Consider the following 24,750-nt stretch of genomic DNA (forward strand, 5'->3'; position numbering starts at 1 on the left):
GCATAGACCTGTCCATGTGGTTTTTCCTTCCCCTGTGAGATGGGTCCCCGAGGTCCACCCCAGCTCTGGGGATAGAGCCCCTGAGAAAAGATCTCCAGGAACCGCTTTTTGCCCAGGCTGGGAAACGCAGTTCACAGGAGGCAAGGCAAGCGAGCCTCCTGCAGGGAAAAATAGGCCTTACTGTCCCTGGAGGAGCAGGCTGCCAGAGTGTGTGACACCTGACTGGTGCCTTACTGACCTCAGCTCCGCCATTGCATAGCCATCCAAACCAGGACCCAGGCCTACTTGGAGAAGGGTTTGGGTGCGGATTTGTAAAAACTGCCAAGGGCTACAGCAATGAGAAGTCTCTCAGAGGTAAGGGAGAGCATTGTATGGATTCTCAAGCTGTTGTTTGAACGACAGCTTCAAAGCTGCAAAGAGAGAATCAGGCCCTGTGTGCCCCCTTGTTGGGTACACAGCTTCACACACAGGGGTGTCTCCATAGGAGTCAAGAACGTTCCTGACACAGTAAGTTTCACTTAGAGGTCTCCTGGAGAGCAAAGACTTGTCCATGTGGTTTTCCTTCCCCTGTGCGATTGGGTCTCTGGTCTCGGCCCCAGCTCCATGGAAACAACCCCTGAGAAAATATCTTCACGATCCGCTTTTCCCAGAGGCTGGGAACAGGGCTTCATAGGATGCGAGAAAAGCAGGCCTCCTTCGGGCGCGAAAAGGCAGCCAACTGGCCTGTTTGGAAGCCTCTATTTGGAAAGAATGGGTTAGCTTCTCCTAAAGGAGACCTCCAGATCTGCTCAGAAGTCGGTAATTCCAGAGGCAGGGTGCTGGTTCCTGACTGCCCTTTGCCAGCCTTGCAAAGACATTCCCAGATTCTAGAGTTATTTTCCATGAAGGTGAAGGCTACGGGAGTATGTCAGACTTGGCAGGCACCTTATTGGCCTCAGCTCATCTATTACCTTTCCATTCAAACTAGGACAAAGGCCTACTTTATGAAGGGTAAGGGTCTTCTTCTTTCCAAACTGCCAAGGGCTACAGCAATGGGACCTCTGTCAAGGCGAGGGAAGCCTAAGTGGATGGATCATCAAGCAGGTGCTTTGCCACCAAGCATCAGCACCCCACGGGGAGAATCAGGCTCCATTTGCCCCTATGTTGGGTGTGTAGCTTCACATACAGAGGTGTCTCTATAGGAGGCCAGAATGTTCCTGAGAGATGAGGTTCACTAGAGCTCTCCTACAGAGCATAGACCTGTCCATGTGCTTTTGCCTTCCCCTGTGAGTTGGGTCCTCGAGGTCCTCCCCAGCTCCGGGGAAGGAGCCCCTGAGAAAAGATCTCCAGGGACCTCTTTTCCCCCAGGCTGGGAAATGCAGCTCACAGGAGGGAAGTCAAGTGAGCCTCCTGCAGGGAAAAAGAGGGCTTACTGTCCCTGGACGATCAGGCTGCAGAGTGTGTGAGACCTGACTGGTGCCTTACTGGCCTCAGCTCCGCCATTGCATGTTCCTCCAAACTAGGACCCAGGACTACTTGGAGAAGGGTTTGGGTGCGGATTTCTAAAAACTGCCAAGGGCTACAGCAATGAGAACTCTGTCACGGGTAAGGAAGAGCATTGTATGGATTTTCAAGGTGTTTTTTGAACGACATCTTTAAAGCTACACAGAGAGAATCAGGCTCTCTGTGCCCCCATGTTGGGTACGCAGCTTCGCACACAGGGGTGTCTCCATATGAATCAAGAATGTTCGTGACAGAGTGAAGTTCACTAGAGCTCTCCTAGAGAGCAAAGACTTGTCCATGTGGTTTTTCTTCCCCTGTGAGTTTGGGTCTCCAGGCTTAGCCCCAGCTCCGTGGAAACAACCCCTGAGAAAAGATCTTCAAGATCCGCTTTTCCCAGAGCCTGGGAAGCTGGGTTCATAGGAGGCAGGAAAAGCAAGCCTCCTTCGGGCACGAAGAGGCAGCCGACCGGCCTGTTTTTGGAAGTCTCAATATGGAAGGAATGAGTTAGATTCTCCTAAAGGAGACCTCCAGATCTGCTCAGAAATCGGTAATTCCAGAGGCAGGGTGCAGGCTCCTGACTGCCCTTTGCCAGCCTTGCAGAGACATTCCTAGATTCCAGCGTTATTTTCCATGAAGGAGCAGGCTTCGGGAATATGTCAGACTTGACTGGCGCCTTATTGGCCTCAGCTCAGCTCTTGCCTTTCCTTTCAAACTAGGACAAGGGCCCACTTTATGAAAGGTAAGGGTCCTCTTCTTTCCAAACTGCCAAGGGCTACAGCAATGAGACCTCTGTCAAGGCGAGGGAAGCGTAAGCTGATGGATTCTCAAGCAGGTGCTTTGCCACAAAGCATCAGCACCCCACGGAAAGAAGCTGGCTCCCTTTGCCCCTACGTTGCGTGTGTAGCTACACACAGAGTTGTCTCGATAGGAGCCAAGAATGTTCCTGAGAGAGGAGGTTCACTGTTGGGGGCCAGAGTGAGGCACTCCGCCCATGGCAAAGGTCATGAGGAAGGAGGCTCGACATACGCAAAGGCGGGATCGAGCCTCAGGAGTCCCCCTGGAAATCCTCAAGCATCTACCCCCATCACCAGAGCCTGCCTACCTTACTACTTTGTGCTCTCACCTACACCTCTGACTTTACGGGGGGCTGTCCCCCACCACCTCTTTCGGAGAAGGAGTTAACCTAGAGCTCCAGTTGATAAAAACCCCTGGGTGTGACAAGAGTGTTTTAACCTACAAACTCCTCTGAAGGTTCTCTAGCCTGCCTGACAGGCTTGTCCGGCCACATGTGATTGCTCACAGCCTCCCAACCATGAGAGGCACGAGATGCTTTAAACCTTCTAAAAACAGGTTCCTTAGAAAAGTTAGAAAATTATTAGTATAAGTATAATGGGCTGATTAGAAATCATATTGGTGAAGGGTTTTTCATTTGTTGAGCTGATGTTTACTGCTAAGTCTCCACATCCCCTGCCCTTATACACATTAATGAATATATAGAAGAAATAAGTATTAACCTTTGATATAAATCACGTTAGACCTTAGGCTAAGTACATTCTTTCCTTAACTAAAACCCACTACACCCTCACCCTATAGGAATGTAACTTTATTTGGGTGGCGTCTGTTTTAAGAATTATCACCCCTGGAGAAATAAGTGTCCTGGTTGACTGACCGCTGTCACAAGGAGAGGGTCGTAAATTGTCAGCAGGCCCCCCGGCCAGAGGATGATGTAACACCCCTAAGACCTCTGTATACTTTTGTATGAAGCACCTAACTTTGATAAAAGTCAGGACTGCTGACCCCACGTGACTTTTGCATAACATCTCAGTGTATAAAAGTAGACCATGGAAAATAAAGAATTGGGATCAGTTTCTCGAAATACTGGTCTCCCCATGTCTCTCTCTCTCTCTCACTCTGGTTGAGTCTCCATCTGGAGCGCGGAACCCACCAAGCTTACTAATTTTGCCTGGGCTTCTAAGATCCGACCGGGGAGGCCTCAGTGTCTCCTCTCCTTCGGGAGAATGGAAGGACGCCTGCGGCCTACGTAAGTGGTGCAAGCTTCTTGTCTTGAAGTTTTATTGGTCCCCCGCATAAACCAAGCTACTCAGCCTCTTTTCTCCACTGAATTTTCCTACTGAGCTATCCTCATTTTATTACTCTTTATATCCTTAATTAACGTTTAATTAAGCAGTTGTTCCCTGACCCTCGCCTACGCCGTCTCTGCTTCGAATACCCTGGATCAGCTGGGGCTGGACCCCGGCAGTTCACTAGAGATCTCCTACAGAGCATAGACCTGTCCATTTGGTTTTGCCTTCCCCTGTGAGTTGGGTCCCCGAGGTCCGCCCCAACTCCGGGGAAACAGCCCCTGAGAAAAGATCTCCAGGAACTGCTTTCCGCCCAGGCTGGGAAACGCTGTTCACAGGAAGTAAGGCAAGCGAGCCTCCTGAAGGGAAATAGAGGCCTTACTTTCCCTGGAGGAGCAGGCTGCCAGAGTGTGTGACACCTGACTGGTGCCTTACTGGCCTCAGCTCCGCTATTGCATGTTCATCTGAACTTGAACCCAGGCCTACTTGGAGAAGTGTTTGTGTGCCGATTTCCAGAAACTGCGAAGGGCTACAGCAATGATAACTCTCTCAGTGGTAAGGGAGAGCATTGTGTGGATTCTCAATTTGTTGTTTGAACGACAGCGTCAAAGCTGCACAGAGAGAATCAGGTCTCTGTGTCTCTATGTTGGCTATGCAGCTTCCCACACAGAGATGTCCCCGTTGGAGTCAAGAACATTCCGCATAGACTGAGGTTCACTAGAGCACTCCTAGAGAGCAAAGACTTATCCATGCGGTTTTCCCTTCCCCTGTGCGTGTGGGTCTCCGGGATCGGCCCCTGCTCCGTGGAAACAGCCTCTGAGAAAAGATCTCCAAGAACCTCTTATCCCCCAGGCTGGGAAGCGGAGTTCGCAGGAGGTGGGATAAGCAAGCTTCCTTCGGCAAGAAGAGACAGCCAACCGGCCTGTGTTTGGAAGCCTATATTTGCAAGGAATGGGTTAGTTTCTCCTGACCGAGACCTCCGGATGTGCTGAGAAGATAGAAATTCCAGAGGCAGGGTCGAGGCTCCTGACTGCCCTTTGCCAGCCTTGCAAAGACATTCCCAGATTCTAACGTTATTTTCCATGAAGGAGCAGGCATCGGGAATATGTCAGACTTGACTGGCGCCTTACTGGCCTCAGCTCAGCTACTGCCTTTCCATTCAAACAAGGACAAGGGCCTACTTGGTGAAGGGTAAGGGTCTGCTTCTTTCCAAGCTGCCAAGGACTACAGCAATGAGACCTCTGTCAAGGTGAGGGAAGCCTATGCGGATGGATTCTTAGCAGGTGCTTTGCCACAAAGCATCAGCACCCACGGAGAGAATCAGACTCCCTTTGCCACTATGTTGGGTGTGTAGCTTCATGCACAGAGGTGTCTCTGTAGAAGCCAAGAATGTTCCTGAGAGATGAGGTTCACTAGAGCTCTCCTACAGAGCATAGACCTGTCCATGTGGTTTTGTCTTCCCCTGTGAGTTGGGCCCCCGAGGTCCGACCCAGCTCCAGGGAAACAGCCCCTGAGAAAAAATCTCCAGGAACAGCTTTGCGCCCAGGCTGGGAAATGCAGTTCACAGGAGGCAAGGCAAGCGAGCCTCCTGCAGGGAAAAAGAGGCCTTACTGCTCCTGGACGATCAGGCTGCAAGAGTGGGTGAGACCTCACTTGTGCCTTACTGGCCTCAGCTCCGCCGTTGCCTGTTGTTCCGAGCTAGGACCCAGGCCTACTTGGAGAAGGGTTAGGGTGCGGATTTCTACAAACTGTCAAGGACGACAGCAATGAGAATTCTCTTAGCAGTAAGGGAGAGCATTGTATGGATTCTCAAGCTGTTGTTTGAATGACAGCTTCAAAGCTACACAGAGAGAATCAGGCTCTCTGTTCCCCTATTTTGGCTGTGCAGCTTCACACACAGAATTTGACTCTGTTGGAGCCAGAAATATTCCTGAAAGACTTAGGCTCACCAAAGCTGTCCTCCAGAGCAAAGACATTGGATGTGGTTTTGCCTTCCCTTGCCAGTATGGGTCCCCTAGCTTGGCCCCAGCTCCGGGGATACAGCCTCTGAAAAAAATCTTCCAAGAAGCGATTTTTCCTCCAGGCTGTTAAGCGGAATTCGCAGTTTGCAAGTTAAGGAAGCCTGCTTCGTGGAAGAGCAAGCAGCCAACTGGCCCTGTGTTAGGAAGCCTGTATTTGAAAGGAATGGGTTAGCTTCTACAGCGGGAGAACCTCAGATCTGCTCAGGGGGCTGAAATACTAGAGTCAGGGTCGAGGTTCTCCCTTGTCCTTTGCGCACCTTGCAAAGACATTCCTAGCTTCTAGCGTTAGTGTCCCTGTAGTAGCAGGCTGCAGGAGCGTGTGATAAATGACTGCCGCGTTCCTGTCCTCAGCTCCGCTATTGACTTTCTATTCGAACTAGAACCCAGGCCTACTTTGAGAGGGGTTAGGGTCCAGTGTTTCCAAACTGCCAAGGGCTACGGCAATGCGAGCTCTGTCAGGGGTAAGAAAAGAGCAATTGGTTGGATTCTTCAGCTGCTGCGTGGCTGCACAGCTTCCGCGCTGCATGGAGAGCATGAGGCTCCTTGTGGCCCTATTTTGGGTACGCAGCAACATGCACACAGAATGTCTGTGTTCACTTATGTACAGGCTTATGTACACTAGAGCTCTCCTACAGAGCAAAGACCACTCAGTGGGCTCCAAGAGATACCTGTCGCGGCTCGAGAAGAGAGTGGAGTCCTTTGCTTCCCCTCGAGATGAGGCCTGACTCCCTGGGTGAGTATGGAATGCAACCCCAAATCCCTGTCGCCTATGGAGAGGAACATTAAGTCCTGGATACAAGCCTAGATGAGGTCTAGTTTGCCCTTCAGTGAATGGAGCCCAATCCACAGATCTCCCTGGCAACTCGAATGGAAGATTAGACTTCCTGGGCCAACACAAGAGGAAGCCTGAATTCCCCATCGTAACTCGAGAATCCCACCGAAACTCGAGAAAATCCACGTGCTTCCCTCGTCATCGCAAGATGAGGCCCTTTGTCCGCTACAGCATCTCAAGAGAAGTCCCACGTTCCATCCTGAAGTGCGAAACGGTACTTGGCACCCTTGATGCGACCCCAAAAGTTCCGCGACATACCAGACTCACTCAAGGGGAACACCGAGGTTCCCGGCACCACTTCATCTGAGCCCCTTCTCCTCTCCTGATTGCGACAGGAGGGTTGACTCCCCTTCTCTGTCTGCAAGGGGTTCCCGACCTTCCGGGCGCACCTCAGGATGAGGCCGGTCTCATGAGGAAGTTTGAGACGTAGCCTCGTGGGTGGTGCCACATGCCGAAAGACCCCAATTTCACGGTCCACTCTTGAAAAGAACCCGATGCCAGCACACCTCTTTGAAGGAAAACCTGTGGATGAAGGCACAACACGAAGGGGCACTGACACCCGCGTGCATCGTCCAGAAAAACCCGCAGGTCCCACAGACATTCGACAAGTGGCCTGTCACCCTGTAAACAACTCGAAAGGCAAACGAAGGTCCATTCCTCAACAGAAGACTAGGTGTGACTCTCTTGTACCTACTCTGCAGGGACCATGGGATCCGAGTCAGAAACGGAGAGGAAGCCTGAGGTTCCTGCGTCCACTCGAGATGAGGCCCTCTTCCATTGCACCACACCCAGTGGAGTCCCGAGAGGCCCATACCAACTCCACAGTATCCCTGAGTTCTCAGAGGCACAAAGAGAAGCTCCCTGAGGTCACAGGCACAAGTCGAGGGAACCCTGGGTTTTCTGCCATGACTCGAGAAAGACCTCGAGAGTGCTTCAAAATGTGTTGAGTCGCGATTCCCCTACCATGACTCGAGAGCCATGACACGCGCCCCCTCTTCACGCGCATGGAGACCTGACTAACCTGGCACTGCACGAGAGGCTCCCTGAGATCCTCATCGTACCTCGTGAGGAAACCCACACTGCCGCGGCAGCTCGAGGAAACACATGAGACACGCCGGTCATCGCGAGATGAGGGCCTTATATTCCTGCATGGCCTGGAGACCAATCACGAGTCCTCTCTCCAAACTGAAGAGCAGGCTGGACTCCGTTGAGGCCGCTCAGGGGGCTCCAACAGATCCTTGTCGCGACTCGAGAGGAGAGCGGAGTCCTTGGCTTCCCCTCGAGACGAGGTCTGACTCCCCGGGGGAGCCTGGAATGCAACCCCGAGATGCCTGCTTTCCCTGGAGAGGAATAGTAGGTCCTGGACACACGCCTAGGTGAGGTCTCTTCGGCCCTGCAGTGACTCGAGCGCAACCCCCAGATTTCCCTTGCAACTCGAGGGGAAGATTGGGCTTCCCAGGGCCAACCCAAGAGGAAGGCTGAGATCCCCATTGTAACTCGAGAATCCCGCCGCAACTCGAGAAAAACCACGTGGTTCCCAACTCTTGGCAAGATGAGACCCTTGCCCGCGACGGCGTCTCAAGGGAAGTCCCCTCTTCCGCCCTGAAGGGCGGAAAGGATCCTGCCAGCCTTCATGCGACCCCCAAAAGTTCACCGACACGCCGGGTTCCCTCGAGGTGAACACCGAGGATCTCGCAACCGCTTCCTCTGAGCCCCTTCTCCCCTCCTGATCGCGACAGGAGAGTCGATTCCCCTGCGTGGTCTGGAAGGGGTTCCAGGCCTTCCCGGGGCACCTAAGGATGAGGCCGGCCTCACGAGGAAATTCGAGACGAGCCACGTGGGTGGGGCCACATGCCGAACGACCCCGATTCCCCTCTCCGCTCTTGAGAAGGACCCGCGGCCCGGACCCCTCTTCGAAGGCAACCCTGTGGGTGAAGGCACAACAAGAACGGGCACTGCCACCCCCGTGCATCATCCGCAAAGACCCGTGGGTTCCACACACAGCTCGACGATGGGCCTGAGACCCCCTGAGCAACTCGAGAGGCAAGCGGGGTTCCTTTCCTCAGACAAGATGAGGCCTGACTCTGCTGTCCCAACTCTGCAGGGACCCTGCGGTCGGAGTCCGAAACGGAGAGGAAGCCTGAGGTTCCTGCCTCCCCTCGAGGTGAGGCCCTCTTCCGTTGCGCCAGACCCAGCGGAGTCCCGAGGGGCCCCGCCACCTCCACAGGATCCCTCGCCTCTCAGAGGCACCCTGGGAAGTTCCCTAAGGTCCCCGGCAGAAGGCGAGGGAAACGAGGGTTTCCCGCCGCCCCCCGAGAAAGCCCTCGAGAGTCCTTCTTCAACGCGTCTCGAGGCCCTAGTCCCCTCCCGTGACTCGAGAGCCAGGACGCGTTCCCCCTCGCCACGCGCATGGAGACCTGACTTCCCTGGCGCCGCACGAGAGGCTCCCTGATATCCTCGTCGTGCCTCGGGAGAAAACCCACATGGGCGCCGCAGCTCGAGGAAACCCCTGAGACGCCCCCGTCCTTGCGAGCTGAGGGCCTTGTTTTCCTGCATGGCCTGGAGAGCAATCCCGGGTCCTCTCTCCAAACGGAAGAGGAGGCTGGACTCCCTGGAGGCCGCTCAGGGGGCTCCAAGAGACCCGCGTCGCGACTCGAGAGGAGAGCGGAGTCCTTGGCTTCCCCTCGAGACGAGGCCTGACTCCCCGGGGGAGCCTGGAATGCAACCCCGAGATCCCTGCCTTCCCTGGAGAGGAAAATTAGGTCCCGGACACACGCTTAGGTGAGGTCTCTTCGGCCCTGCAGTGACTCGAGCGCCACCCCCAGCTTTCCCTCACAACCCGAGGGGAAGATTGGGCTTCCCAGGGCCAACCCAAGGGGAAGGCTGAGATCCCCGTCGTAGCTCGAGAATACCGCCTCAAAACGAGAAAATCCACGTGGTTCCCACCTCTTGTCAAGTTGAGGCCCTTGCCCACCACGGCGTCTCAAGGGAAGTCCCCTGTTCCGCCCTGAAGGGCGAAACGGTCCCTGACAGCCTTCCTGCGACCCCCAAAAGTCCCCCAACACGCCGGGTTCCCACGAGGGGAACACCGAGGGTCCCGGCACCGCTTCCTCTGAGCCCCTTCTCCCCTCCTGATCGCGACAGGAGAGGCGATTCCCCTGCGTGGTCTGGAAGGGGTTCCCGGCCTTCCCGGCGCACCTCAGGATGACGCCGGTCTCACGAGGAAATTCGAGACGAGCCACGTGGGTGGGGCCACATTCCAAACGCCCCCGATTCCCCGGTCCGCTCTTGAGAAGGACCCGAGGCCCGGACCCCTCTTCTAAGGCAACCCTGTGGGTGAAGGCACAACACGAAGGGGCACTGCCACCCCCGTGCATCGTCCACAAAGAACCGCGGGTTCCACACACAGCTCGACGGGGGGCCTGAGAGCCCCTGAGCAACTCGAGAGGCCAGCGGGGTTCCCTTCCTCAGACAAGACGAGGCCTGACTCTCCTGTCCCAACTCTGCAGGGACCCTGCGGTCGGAGTCCGAAACGGAGAGGAAGCCTGAGGTTCCTGCCTCCCCTCGAGGTGAGGCCCTCTTCCATTGCGCCAGACCCAGCGGAGTCCCGAGGGGCCTCGCCACCTCCACAGTATCCCTCGCCTCTAAGAGGCACCCTGGGAAGTTCCCTAAGGTCCCCGGCAGAAGGCGAGGGAAACGAGGGTTTCCCGCCGCCCCCCGACAAAGACCTCGAGAGTCCTTCTTCAACGCGTCTCGAGGCCCTAGTCCCCTCCCGTGACTCGAGAGCCAGGACGCGCTCCCCCTCGCCACGCGCATGGAGACCTGACTTCCCTGGCGCCGCACGAGAGGCTCCCTGAGATCCTCGTCGTGCCTCGGGAGAAAACCCCCACGGGCGCCGCAGCTCGAGGAAACCCTTGAGACGCCCCCGTCCTCGCGAGCTGAGGGCCTTCTTTTCCTGCATGGCCTGGAGAGCAATCCCGGGTCCTCTCTCCAAACGGAAGAGGAGGCTGGACTCCCTGGAGGCCGCTCAGGGGGCTCCACGAGACCCGCGTCGCGACTCGAGAGGAGAGCGGAGTCCTTGGCTTCCCCTCGAGACGAGGCCTGACTCCCCGGGGGAGCCTGGAATGCAACCCCGAGATCCCTGCCTTCCCTGGAGAGGAATATTAGGTCCCGGACACACGCCTAGGTGAGGTCTCTTCGGCCCTGCAGTGACTCGAGCGCAACCCCCAGCTTTCCCTCGCAACCCGAGGGGAAGATTGGGCTTCCCAGGGCCAACCCAAGGGGAAGGCTGAGATCCCCGTCGTAACTCGAGAATGCCGCCGCAACTCGAGAAAAACCACGTGGTTCCCACCTCTTGTCAAGATGAGGCCCTTGCCCGCGACGGCGTCTCAAGGGAAGTCCCCTGTTCCGCCCTGAAGGGCGAAACGGTCCCTGACAGCCTTCCTGCGACCCCCAAAAGTCCCCCGACACGCTGGGTGTCCCCGAGGGGAACACCGAGGGTCCCGGCACCGCTTCCTCTGAGCCCCTTCTCCCCTCCTGATCGCGACAGGAGAGGCGATTCCCCTGCGTCGTCTGGAAGGGGTTCCCGGCCTTCCCGGCGCACCTCAGGATGAGGCCGGTCTCACGAGGAAATTCGAGGCGAGCCACGTGGGTGGGGCCACATGCCGAACGCCCCCGGTTCCCCGGTCCGCTCTTGAGAAGGACCCGAGGCCCGGACCCCTCTTCGAAGGCAACCCTGTGGGTGAAGGCACAACACGAAGGGGCACTGCCACCCCTGTGCATCGTCCGCAAAGACCCGCGTGTTCCACACACAGCTCGACGAGGGGCCTGAGACCCCCTGAGCAACTCGAGAGGCCAGCGGGGTTCCCTTCCTCAGACAAGACGAGGCCTGACTCTCCTGTCCCAACTCTGCAGGGACCCTGCGGTCGGAGTCCGAAACGGAGAGGAAGCCTGAGGTTCCTGCCTCCCCTCGAGGTGAGGCCCTCTTCCGTTGCGCCAGACCCAGCGGAGTCCCGAGGGGCCCCGCCACCTCCACAGGATCCCTCGCCTCTCAGAGGCACCCTGGGAAGTTCCCTAAGGTCCCCGGCAGAAGGCGAGGGACACGAGGGTTTCCCTCCGCCCCCCGACAAAGACCTCGAGAGTCCTTCTTCAACGCGTCTCGAGGCCCTAGTCCCCTCCCGTGACTCGAGAGCCAGGACGCGCTCCCCCTCGCCACGCGCATGGAGACCTGACTTCCCTGGCGTCGCACGAGAGGCTCCCTGAGATCCTCGTCGTGCCTCGGGAGAAAACCCCCACGGGCGTCGCAGCTCGAGGAAACCCCTGAGACGCCCCCGTCCTCGCGAGCTGAGGGCCTTCTTTTCCTGCATGGCCTGGAGAGCAATCCCGGGTCCTCTCTCCAAACGGAAGAGGAGGCTGGACTCCCTGGAGGCCGCTCAGGGGGCTCCAAGAGACCCGCGTCGCGACTCGAGAGGAGAGCGGAGTCCTTGGCTTCCCCTCGAGACGAGGCCTGACTCCCCGGGGGAGCCTGGAATGCAACCCCGAGATCCCTGCAATCCCTGGAGAGGAATATTAGGTCCCGGACACACGCCTAGGTGAGGTCTCTTCGGCCCTGCAGTGACTCGAGCGCAACCCCCAGCTTTCCCTCGCAACCCGAGGGGAAGATTGGGCTTTCCAGGGCCAACCCAAGGGGAAGGCTCAGATCCCCGTCGTAACTCGAGAATCCCGCCGCAACTCGAGAAAAACCACGTGGTTCCCACCTCTTGGGAAGATGAGGCCCTTGCCCGCCACGGCGTCTCAAGGGAAGTCCCCTGTTCCGCCCTGAAGGGCGAAACGCTCCCTGACAGACTTCCTGCGACCCTCAAAAGTCCCCCGACACGCCGGGTTCCCCCGAGGGGAACACCGAGGGTCCCGGCACCGCTTCCTCTGAGCCCCTTCTCCCCTCCTGATCGCGACGGGAGAGGCGATTCCCCTGCGTCGTCTGGAAGGGGTTCCCGGCCTTCCCGGCGCACCTCAGGATGAGGCCGGTCTCACGAGGAAATTCGAGGCGAGCCACGTGGGTGGGGCCACATGCCGAACGCCCCCGGTTCCCCGGTCCGCCCTTGAGAAGGACCCGAGGCCCGGACCCCTCTTCGAAGGCAACCCTGTGGGTGAAGGCACAACACGAAGGGGCACTGCCACCCCCGTGCATCGTCCGCAAAGACCCGCGGGTGCCACACACAGCTCGACGAGGGGCCTGAGACCCCCTGAGCAACTCGAGAGGCCAGCGGGGTTCCCTTCCTCAGACAAGACGAGGCCTGACTCTCCTGTCCCATCTCTGCAGGGACCCTGCGGTCTGAGTCCGAAACGGAGAGGAAGCCTGAGGTTCCTGCCTCCCCTCGAGGTGAGGCCCTCTTCCGTTGCGCCCGACCCTGCGGAATCCCGAGGGGCCCCGCCACCTCCACAGGATCCCTCGCCTCTCAGAGGCACCCTGGGAAGTTCCCTAAGGTCCCCGGCAGAAGGCGAGGGACACGAGGGTTTCCCGCCGCCCCCCGAGAAAGCCCTCGAGAGTCCTTCTTCAACGCGTCTCGAGGCCCTAGTCCCCTCCCGTGACTCGAGAGCCAGGACGCGCTCCCCCTCGCCACGCGCATGGAGACCTGACTTCCCTGGCGCCGCACGAGAGGCTCCCTGAGATCCTCGTCGTGCCTCGGGAGAAAACCCCCACGGGCGCCGCAGCTCGAGGAAACCCCTGAGACGCCCCCGTCCTCGCCAGCTGAGAGCCTTCTTTTCCTGCATGGCCTGGAGAGCAATCCCGGGTCCTCTCTCCAAACGGAAGATGAGGCTGGACTCCCTTGAGGCCGCTCAGTTGGCTCCAAGAGACCCGCGTCGCGACTCGAGAGGAGAGCGGAGTCCTTGGCTTCCCCTCGAGACGAGGCCTGACTCCCCGGGGGAGCCTGGAGTGCAACCCCGAGATCCCTGCCTTCCCTGGAGAGGAATATTGGGTCCCGGACACACGCCTAGGTGAGGTCTCTTCGGCCCTCCAGTGACTCGAGTGCAACCCCCAGCTTTCCCTCGCAACCCGAGGGGAAGATTGGGCTTCCCAGTGCCAACCCAAGGGGAAGGCTGAGATCCCCGTCGTAACTCGAGAATCCCGCCGCAACTCGAGAAATACCACGAGGTTCCCACCTCTTGGCAAGATGAGGCACTTGCCCGACACGGCGTCTCAAGGGAAGTCCCCTGTTCCGCCCTGAAGGGCGAGACGGTCCCTGACAGCCTTCCTGCGACCCCCAAAAGTCCCCCGACACGCCGGGTTCCCTCGAGGGGAACACCGAGGGTCCCGGCACCGCTTCCTCTGAGCCCCTTCTCCCCTCCTGATCGCGACAGGAGAGGCGATTCCCCTGCGTGGTCTGGAAGGGGTTCCCGGCCTTCCCGGCGCACCACAGGATGAGGCCGGTCTCACGAGGAAATTCGAGACGAGCCACGTGGGTGGGGCCACATGCCGAACGCCCCGGATTCCCCGGTCCGCTCTTGAGAAGGACCCGAGGCCCGGACCCCTCTTCGAAGGCAACCCTGTGGGTGAAGGCACAACACGAAGGGGCACTGCCACCCCCGTGCATCGTCCGCAAAGTCCCGCGGGTTCCACACACAGCTCGACGGGGGGCCTGAGACCCCCTGAGCAACTCGAGAGGCCAGCGGGGTTCCCTTCCTCAGACAAGACGAGGCCTGACTCTCCTGTCCCAACTCTGCAGGGACCCTGCGGTCGGAGTCCGAAACGGAGAGGAAGCCTGAGGTTCCTGCCTCCCCTCGAGGTGAGGCCCTCTTCCATTGCACCAAACCCAGATGAGTCGCGAGAGGCCCCTCCCAACTCCACAGTATCCCTGAATTCTCAGAGTCACCTTGACAATCTACCTGAGGTCACCGGCTCAAGTCCAGGTAACCCAGGGTTTCCTGCTGCGACAAGAGAAAGACCTTGAGAGTGTTTCGGCGCAGATTGAGGCCCGATTCCCCTACCATGACTCGAGAGCAAAGACCCGCTCCCCATCGCCATGCGCATGGAGACCTGACTTCCCTGACTCCTGAAGAGAGTCTCCCTGAGCTCCCCGTCGTACCTCTTCAGAAACCCCATTCAGGCACCGCAGCTCGAGAAAACCCACGATACGCCCCCGTCATTACGAGATGAGGGACTTGTTTCCTGCCTGGCATGGAGAGCAAAACCGAGTCCTCTCTCCAGACTCCACAGGAGGCTTGACTCTCTTTAGGCCCTCAGTTGGCTCCAAGAGATACCTGTCAGGACCTGAAGGGAGAAAAGAGTCCTTTGCTTCCCCTCGAGACGAGGCCTGACTCCCTGTGTGTGTCTGGAATGCAACCCCGAGTTCCTGTCACACCTGGAGAGGAAAACTCGGTCCTGGACACAAGCCTAGATGAGGTCTATTTTGCACTGCAGTTACTAGAGAGCAATCGCCAGCTCTCCCTCGCAAATCGAATGGAAGATTGGACTTCCCTGGGCCAATACAATTGGAAGCCTGAATTCGACATCGTAACTCGAGAATCCCGCCAAAACTTGAGAAAATCCACGTGGTTCCCCCATCAATGCTAGATGAGGCCCTTGCCCGCTACAGCGACTCAAGAGAAGTCCCACTTTCTGTCTTGAAGTGCGAAACGGTACTTGGCACCCTTGATGCAATCTCAAAATTCCCCGACATACCGGTCTCACTCGAAAGGATCACCGAGGTTCCCGCAACCACTTCATTTGAGCTCCTTCTCCCCTCGTGATCGCGACAGGAGTGTCAATTCCCCTGCTATGTCTGGAAGGGGTTCCCGACCTTTCCAGCGCGCCTAAGGATGAGGCAGGTCTCACGAGGAAATTCGAGACATAGCCTCGTGGGTGGTGCCACAAGCCGAAAGACCCCGATTTCCCGGTCTGCTCTTGATAAGAACGTGATGCCCTGACACCTTTACGAAGGAAAACCTGTGGATGAAAGCACAACACGAAGGGGCCCTGACACCCCCGTGCATCGTCCAGAAAAACCCGCAGGTTAAAAACACAGTTCAACAAGTGGTCTGTCACCCCGTGAACAACTCGACAGGCAAGTGGAGTTCCATTCCTCCACACAAGACGAGACCTGATTTTCTGTACCAATTCTGCAGGGAAACTGCGATCCGAGTCAGTACCAGCGACAGGAAACCCAGGAGAGGAAACATGAGGTTCCTGCCTCCACTCGAGATGAGACTCTCATCCATTGCACCAAACCCAGTGGAGTCCAGAGAGGCCCCTCCCAACTCCACAGTACCCCTGACTTCTCAAAGGCACCCGGAGAAGCTCCATGAGGTCACCGGCACATGTCGAGGGAACCCAGGGTTTCCTGCCACAATGGGAAAAAGACCTCGAGAGTCCTACTTCAACGTGTCTTGAAGCCCGAATCTGCTTCCATGGCTCTATAGAAATGACACGCACCCCCTCGCCACGCACATGGAGACCTGACTTCCCTGGCGCCATAAGAGAGGCTCCCTGAGCTCCCTGTCGTACCTCGTGAGAAACCCCACACTGACGCCGCAGCTTGAGAAAACTCACCATACGCCCCTGTCATCGCGAGATGAGGGCCTTCTTTTCCTGCATGGCCTGGAGAGGAATCCCGAATCCTCTTTCCAAACTCCACAGGAGGCTTGACTCCCTTTAGGCCACTTAGTGGGCTCCAAGAGATACCCGTCGCGACTCGAGAGGAGAATGGAGTCCTTTGCTTCCCCTCGAGACAAGGCCTGACTCACCAGGTGGGTCTGGAATGCAACCCCGAGATCCCTGTCTCCCCTGGAGAGGAACATTAGGTCCTGGAAACAAGCCTAGATGAGGTCTCTTTTGCCCTTCTGTAACTCGAGAGCAATCCCCCGCTCTCCCTGACAACTCGAATGGAAGATTGGACTTCCCTGGGCCAACACAAGAGGAAGCCTGAATTCCCCTTCGTAACTCGAGAATCCCGCCGCAACTCGAGAAAAAGCACTTGGTTCCCTCGTCATCACAAGATGAGGCCCTTGCCCGCTACAGCTTCTCAAGAAAAGTCCCACGTTCCGTCTTGAAGTGCAAAACGATACTTGACACCCTTGATGTGACCCCAAAAGTTCCCCGAAATATCAGTCTCACTCGAGGTGAACACCGAGGTTCCCGGCACCAGTTTATCTGAGCCCCTTCTCCCCTCCTGTTCGTGATAGGAGGGTCACTTCCCCTGCTTTGTTTGTAAGGGGTTCCCGACCTTCACGGGGCACTTCAGGATGAGGCCAGTCTCACGAGGAAATTCGAGACGTAGCTCGCGGGTGGTACCACATGCCAAAAGACTATGATTTCCCGGTACGCTCTTGATAAGAACCCGATGCCTGGACACCTCTTCGAAGGCAACCCTGTGGATGAAGGCACAACACAAAGGGGCACTGACACCCTCATGCATCGTCCGGAAAAACCCGCAGGTTCCACATACAGCTCAACAAGTGGCTTGTCACCCCTGAAGAACTCGAGAGGCAAGTGGGGTTTCATTCCTCTACACAAGACGAGGCCTGACTCTCCTGTCCCAACTCTGCAGGGACTTTGCGATCCGAATCAGACCAGCGCCAGTGAAGTCACGAGAGGAACGCTGAGGTTCCTGCCTCCACTCGAGATTAGGACCTCTTCTATTGCACGAAACCCAGTGGAGTCCCGAGAGATGCGTCCCAGCTCCACAGTATCCCTGACTTCTCAGAGGCACCCTGAGAAGCTCCCTGAGGTCACCAGCACAATTCGAGTGAACCCAGGGTTTACTGCCGCCACCATAGAAAGAACTCAAGAGTCCTTCTTCAACGCATTTTGAGGCCTGATTCTCCTACCATGACTCGAGGGCAATGACGCGCTCCCTCTGCTACACTCATGAAGCCCTGACTTCCCTGGCGCCACACGAGAGGCTCCCTGAGCTCCCCGTCATACCTCGTGAGAAACCCCACACTGGCGCCACAGATAGAGAAAACCCACGAGATGCCCCCATTTTCGCGACATGACGGCCTTCTTTTCTAGCATGGCCTGGAGAGCAATCCCGAATCCTCTCTCCAAACTCCACAGTAGGCTTGACTCCCTTTTGGTCACTCAGTGGACTCCAAGACATACCCGTCGCGACTCGAGAGGAGAGCGGAGTCTTTTCCTTCCCCTCGAGGCGAGGCCTGACTCCTCGGGTGAGTCTGATATGCGAACCGGAGATCCCTGTCGCCCCTGGAGAGAAACAATAGGTCCTGGACACAAGCCTAGATGAGGTCTCTTTTTTCCTGCAGTGACTCGAGAGCAATCCCCAACTCTCCCTCGCAACTCGAATGGAAGACTGGACTTCCCTGGGCCAACAGAAGAGGAAGCCTGTATTCCCCATTGTAATTCGAGAATCCCGCGGCAACTGGAGAAAAACAACGTGGCTCCTCCGTCATCGAAATATGAGGCCCCTGTCAGCTATAGCGTCTCCAGGGAAGTCCCATGTTCCGTCTTGAAGTGTGAAACGGTAGTTGGCACCCTTGATGCGACCCCCAAATTTCCCTGACACCCCGGTCTCACTCGAGGAGAACATGGAGGTTCCCAGCACCGCTTCAGCTGAGCCTCTTCTCCCCTCCTGATGGCGACAGGAGGGTCGATTCCCCTGCTTTGTCTGGAAGGGGTTCCCAGACTTCCCGGCGAACCTCAGGATGAGGCCTGTCTCACGAGGAAGTCGAGACGTAGGCTCGTGGGTTGTGCCACATGCCGAAAGACCCCGATTTCCTAGTCCGCTATTGATAAGATCCCGATGCCCGGTCACCTCTTCGAAGGTAACCCTGTGGATGAAGGCACAACACGAAGGGGCACTGACACCCCTGTGCATCGTCCCCCAAAACCGCAGGTTCCACATACAACTCGACAGGTGGCCTGTCATCCCGTGAACAACTCGAGAGGCAAGCGGAGTTCCATTACTCCACACAAGACGAGGTCTGACTCTCCTGTCCCAACTCTGCAGGGACCCTGCTATCCGAGTCAGAAATGGAGAGGAACCCTGACGTTACTGCCTCAATCCGAGATTAGGTCCTCTTCAATTGCACCAGTCCCTGTGATGTCCCGAGAAGCCCCTCTCAACTCTCAGTATCCCTGACTTCTCAGAGGAACCCCGCTAAGCTCCCTGAGGTCATGGGCACAAGTCGAGGGAACCCAGGGTTTCCTGCCACACCCCGAGAAAGACCTCGAGAGTTCTTCTTCGAAGCGTCTTGAGGCTCGATTCCCCTACCATGACTCGAGAGCAATGAGGCGCTCCCCCACACCACGTCCATGGAGACCTGACTTCCGTGGCACCACAGGAGTCTCCCTGAGCTCCCCGTCCTATCTCGTGAGAAACCCCAACCAGGCACTGCACCTTGAGAAAACCCACGAGACGCCCCCGTCATCGCGAGATGAGGGCCTTCTTTTCCTGCATGGCCTAGAGAGCAATCCCGAGTCCTCTCTCCAAACTCCACAGGAGGCTTAACTCCATTTAGGCCACTCTTGGGCTCCAAGGGATACCCGTCGCGACTCGAGAGGAGAGCTGAGTCCATTCATTCCCTTCGAGACGAGGCCTGACTCCCCGGGTGAGTCTGGAATGCAACCCCGAGATCCCTGTCGCCCCTGGAGAGAAAAACTCGGTCCTGGACACAAACCTAGATGAGCTCTATTTTGCCCTGCAGTGACTCGAGAGCAATCTCCAGCTCTCACTTGCAACTCGAATGGAAGATTGGACTTCCCTGGGCCAACACAAGAGGAAACCTGTATTCCCCATCGTAACTCAAGAATCCTGCCGCAACTCGAGAAAAAACACGTGGGTCCCTCGTCAGCGCTAGATGAGGCCCTTGCCCACTACAGCATCTCAAGAGAAGTCCCAGGTTCCATCTTGAAGTGCGAAACGGTACTTGGCACCCTTGATGCAACCAGAAAAGTTACCCGACTTTCACTCAAGGAGAGCACCGAGGTTCCCGGCACTACTTCATCTGAGCCCTTTCTCTCCTCCTGATCCCAAAAGTAGGGTCGATTCCCCTGCTTTGTTTGGAAAGGGTTCCCGGACTTTCCTGCGCGCCTCAGGATGAGGCCGGTCTCACGAGAAAATTCAAGACGTAGCCTAGTGGGTGGTGCAACATGCTGAAAGACCCCAATTTCCCGGTCCGCACTTGAGGAGAACACGATGCCTGGACACCTCTTCGAAGGCAACCCTGTGGATGAAGGCACAACAGGAAGGAGCACTGACGCCCCCGTGCATCTCCGAAAAACCCGCAGGTTCCACACACATCACGAAAAGTGGTGTTATCCTTGAACAACTTGAGATGTAAGCGGAGTTCCATTCCTCCGCAGAACACGAGACCTGACACTCCTGAACAAACTCAACAGGGACCCTGCGATCTGAGTCAGATCCGGCCTCCAGGAAGTCAGGAGCAGAACCCTGAGGTTCCTGCCTCAACTCGAGATGAGGCCCACTTCCATTGCACCAAACCCAGAGGAGTCCCGAGAGGCCTCTCCCAAATCCACAGTATCCCTGACTTCTCAGAGGCACCCTGAGACGCTCCCTGAGGTCACCGGCACAAGTCAAGGGAACCCAGGGTTTCCTGCCGCAACCCTAGAAAGACATCGAGAGTTCTTTTTCAAACCGTCATGAGGCCCGATTCCCCTACCCTGACTTGAGAGCAATGACGCACTCCCCCTTGCCCCGCCCATGGAGACCTGACTTCCCTGTTGCCACACGAGAGGCTACCTGAACTCCCCGTCGTACCTCGTGAGAAACCCCACACTGGCGCCCCAGCTCGAGAAAACCCACGAGACGCCCCCGTCATCTCGAGATGTGGGCCTTCTTTTCCTGCATGGCCTGGAGAGCAATCACGAGTCCTCTCTCCAAACTGAAGAGGAGAGTTGACTCCCTTTAGACCACTCAGTGGGCTCCAAGAGATACGCATCACAACTCGAGAGGATAGCCGAGTCCTTTGCTTCCCCTCGAGACGAGGCCTAACTCCCCGGGTGAGTCTGTAATGCAAACCCGAGATCCCTGTCGCCCTTGGAGAGGATCATTGGGTCCTGAACACAAGGCTAGATGAGGTCGCTTTTGCCCTGCAGTAACTCGAGAGCACTCCCCAGCTTTCCCTCGCAACCCGAATGGAAGATTGGACCTCCCTGGGCCAACACAAGAGGAAGCCTGAATTCCCAGGAGTAATTCGAGAATTCCGCCTCAACTTGAGAAAAACCACGTGGTTCCCCCGTCATTGCAAGATGAGGCCCATGCCCGCTCCAGCATCTCAAGAGTAGTCCCACTTTCTGTCTTCAAGTGCGAAATGATATTTGGCACCCTTAATGCTACCCCAAAAGTTCCCCGACATACGGGTCGCACTAGAGGGGAACACCGAGGTTCCTGGCACCACTTCATCTGAGCCCCTTCTCCCCTCCTGATCGCGAAAGGAGGGTCAATTCCTCTGCTTTGTCTGCAAGGGGTTCCCGACCTTCTCCACGCACCTCAGATGAGGCTGTCTCACGAGGAAATTCGAGACGTAGCCTCGATGGTGGTGCCACATGCCGGAAGACCGCGATTTCCCGATCCGCTCTTGATAAGAACGCGATGCCCAGACACCTATTCGAAGATAGTGTGGATGAAGGCACAACACGAAGGGGCACTGACACCCCCGTGCATCGTCCGGAAAAGACCGCAGGTTACTCATACACCTCAACAAGTGCCTGTCACCCAGTGAACAACTCGAGAGGCAAGCGGAGGTCCATTCCTGCACACAAGACAAGGCCTGACTCACCTCTCCCAACTATGCAGGGGGCTGCGATCGGAATCAGAAATGGAGAGGAACCCTGAGGTTCCTGCCTCCCCTCGAGATGAGGCCCCCTTCCATTTCACCAAACCCAGTGGAGTCCCGAGAGGTCTTTCCCAACTCCACAGTATCCCTGACTTCTCAGAGGCACCCAGAGAATCTCCCTGAGGTCACCGGCACAAGTCGAGGGAACCCAGGTATTCTTGCCAAGACCCGAGAGAGATCTTGAGAGTCCTTCAACGCGTCTAGAGGCCTGATTCCCCTACCATGACTCGAGAGCAATGACGCGCTCCCCCTCGCCACACGCATCGAGACCTAACTTCCCTGGCGCCACACAAGAGGCTCCCTGAGCTCCCCGTCGTACCTCCTGAGAAACCAACACAGGCGCTGCAGCTAGGTAAAACCACTGAGACCCCCCCCCCCGTCATCGTGAGATGAGGGCCTTCTTTTCCTGCATGTCCTGGAGTACAATCCCGAGTCCTCTCTCCAAACTCCAGAGGAGGCTTGACTCCCTTTAGTCCACTCAGTGGGCTCCAAGAAATACCCGTCGCGACTCGAGAAGAGAGAGAAGTCCTTTGTTTCCCCTCGAGAGGACGCCTGACTCCTGGGTGAGTCTAGAATGCAACCCCAAGATCACAGTCATCCCTTGAGAGGAACATTAGGTCCTAGACACAAGCCTGGATGAGGTTTCTTTTGCCCTGCAGTGACTCGAGCGCAACCCCCAGCTCTCCCTCGCAACTCGAATGGAAGATTGGGCTTCCCTGGGCCAACACAAGAGGAAGCCAGAAATCCCCTTCGTAACTCGAGAATCCCACCGCAACTCGAGAAAAACCACGTGTTTCCAACGTCATCCCAAGATGAGGCCCTTGCTGCTATGGCGTCTCAAGAAAAGAACCACGTTCCGTCATGAAGTGCGAAATGGTACTTTGCACCCTTGATGCGACACCAAATGTTCCCGGACACGCTGGTCTCACTCCACAGGAACACCGAGGTTCCCGCACCACTTCATCTGAGCACCTTCTCCCCTCCTGTTCGAGACAGGAGGGTCTATTCCCCTGCTTTGTTTGGAAGGGGTTCCCCACATTCCCGGCACACCTCAGGATGAGGCCGGTCTCACGAGGAAATTCGAGACATAGCGTCGTGGGTGGTGTCACATGCCGAAATACCCCGATTTCCCGGCCCACTCTTGAGAAGAACCCGATGCCCGGACACCTCTTCGAAGGCAACCCTGTGGACGAAGGCACAAAACGAAGGGTCACTGACACTCCCATGCATCATTCGGTAAAAGCCGCAGGTTCCACACACAGCTCGACAAGAGGCCTGTCATCCCATGAACAACTCGAGAGGCAAGCAGAGTTCCATTCCTCCACTCAAGACGAGGCCTGACTCTCCGGTCCCAACTCTGAAGGGACCCTGCGATCGGAGTCCGAAATGGAGAGGAACCCTGAGGTTCCTGACTCCACTCGAGATGAGGCCCTCTTCCATTACACCAAAAACAGTGGAGGCCCGAGAGGCCCCTCCCAAATCCACAGTATCGCGACTTCTCAGAGGCACCCTTAGAAGCTCCCTGAGGTCACTGGCACAAGTCGAGGGAACACAGGGTTTCCTGACGCAACCCGAGAAAGACCTTGAAAATCCTCCTTCAACGCATCTTGAATCCCGATTCCCCTACCATGACTCGAGAGCAATGACGCATTCCCCCTCGCCACTCGCATGGAGACTTGACTTCCCTGGCGCCACACGAGAGGCTCCCTGAGTTCCCCGTCATACCTCGTGAGAAATCCCACACTGGCTCCCCAGCTCCAGAAAACCCACGAGACGCCTCCGTCATCGCGAGATGAAGGCCTTCTTTTCCTGCATGGCCTGGAGAGCAATCTCGAGGCCTCTCTTCAAACTCCAGAGGAAGCCTGACTCCCTTTAGGCCACTCTGTGGGCTCCAAGAGATACCCGTTGGGACTCGAGAGGAGAGCGGAATTCTTTGCTTCCCCTATATACCAGGCCTGACTCCTCAGGTGAGTCTGGAATGCAACCCCGAGATCCCTGTCGCCCCTGGAGAGGAATATTAGGTCCTAGACACAAGCATAGATGAGGTCTCATTTGCCCTGAAGTGACTCGAGAGCAATCTCCTGCTCTCCCTCGCACCTTGAATGGAAGAATGGACTTCCCTGGGACAACACAAGAGGAAACCTGAATTCCCCGTCGTAATTCGAAAATCCCGCTGCAACTCGAGGAAAACCACGTGGTTCCCCCGTCATCGCAAGATGAGGCCCTTGCCAGCTACAGCGTCTCAGTAGAAGCCCTACGTTCCATCTTGAAGTTTAAAACGATAATTGGCAACCTTTATGTTAGCACAAAAGTTCCCCGACACCCTGGTCTCACTCGAGGGGAACACCAAGGTTCGGTGCACCGCTTGTTCTGAGCCCCTTATCCCCTTCTGATCGCGACGGGAGGGTCGATTACCCTGCTTTGTCTGGAAGGGGTTCCGGACCTTCCCGGCGCACCTCAGGATGAGGCCGGTCTCACGAGGAAATTCGAGACGTAGCCTTGTGGTTGGTGCCACATGCCGAAAGACCCTGATTTCCCTGTCTGCTCTTGATAAGAACCCAATGCTAGGACACCTCTTCGAAGGCAATCCTGTGGACGAAGGCACAAAACGAAGGGGTCTGACACCCTCCTGCATCGTTGGAAAAGCCCGCAAGTTCCACATACAGATCGACAAGTGGCCTGTCACCCCGTGAACAACTCGAGAGGCAAGAGGAGTTAAATTCCTCCACACAAGACGAGGCCTGACTCTCCTGTCCCAACTCTGCATGGACACTGAGATCTGATTCAGAAATGGAGAGGAACCATGAGGTTCCTGCCTCAACTCGAGATAAGGCCCTCTTCTACTGCACCAAACCCAGTGGAGTTCGGAGTGGCCCCTCCCAACTGCACAGTATCCCTGACTTCTCAGAGGCACCCTGAAAAGCTCCCTGAGGTCACGGGCATAAGTCGACGGAACCCAGGGTTTCCTGCCGTAACCTGAGAAAAACCTCGAGAGTCCTTCTTCACGCGTCTTGAGGCCCGATTCCCCTACCATGACTGGAGAAAAATGACGCGCTCCCCCTCGCCACGCGCATGAAGATCTGACTTCCCCGGCACCACATGAGAGGCTCCCTGAGCTCCCCATCGTACCTCGTGAGAAACCCCACACTGGCGCCGCAGCTCGAGAAAACCCACGAGACGCCCCTGTCATGGTGAAATGAGGGCCTTCTTTCCTGCATGACCTGAAGAGCAATCCCGAATCCTCTCTCCAAACTCCAAAGGAGGCTTGACTCCCTTTAGGTCACTCAGTGGGCTCCAAGAGATACCCGTCGATACTCAGGAGGAGAGCGGTGTCCTTTGCTTCCCCTCGAGATGAGGCCTGACTACGAGGGTGAGTCTGGAATGCAACCCTGGATCCCTGTCGCCCCTGGAGAGGAACCTTAGGTCCTGGACAAAAGCCTAGATGAGGTCTCTTTGGCCCTGCAGTGACTCAAGCACAACCCCTAGCTTTCCCTTGCAACTCGAATGGAAGATTGGCCTTTCT

This window comes from Bubalus kerabau, chromosome 8, assembly GCF_029407905.1.
Source record: "Bubalus kerabau isolate K-KA32 ecotype Philippines breed swamp buffalo chromosome 8, PCC_UOA_SB_1v2, whole genome shotgun sequence".
Taxonomy (NCBI): domain Eukaryota; kingdom Metazoa; phylum Chordata; class Mammalia; order Artiodactyla; family Bovidae; genus Bubalus; species Bubalus kerabau.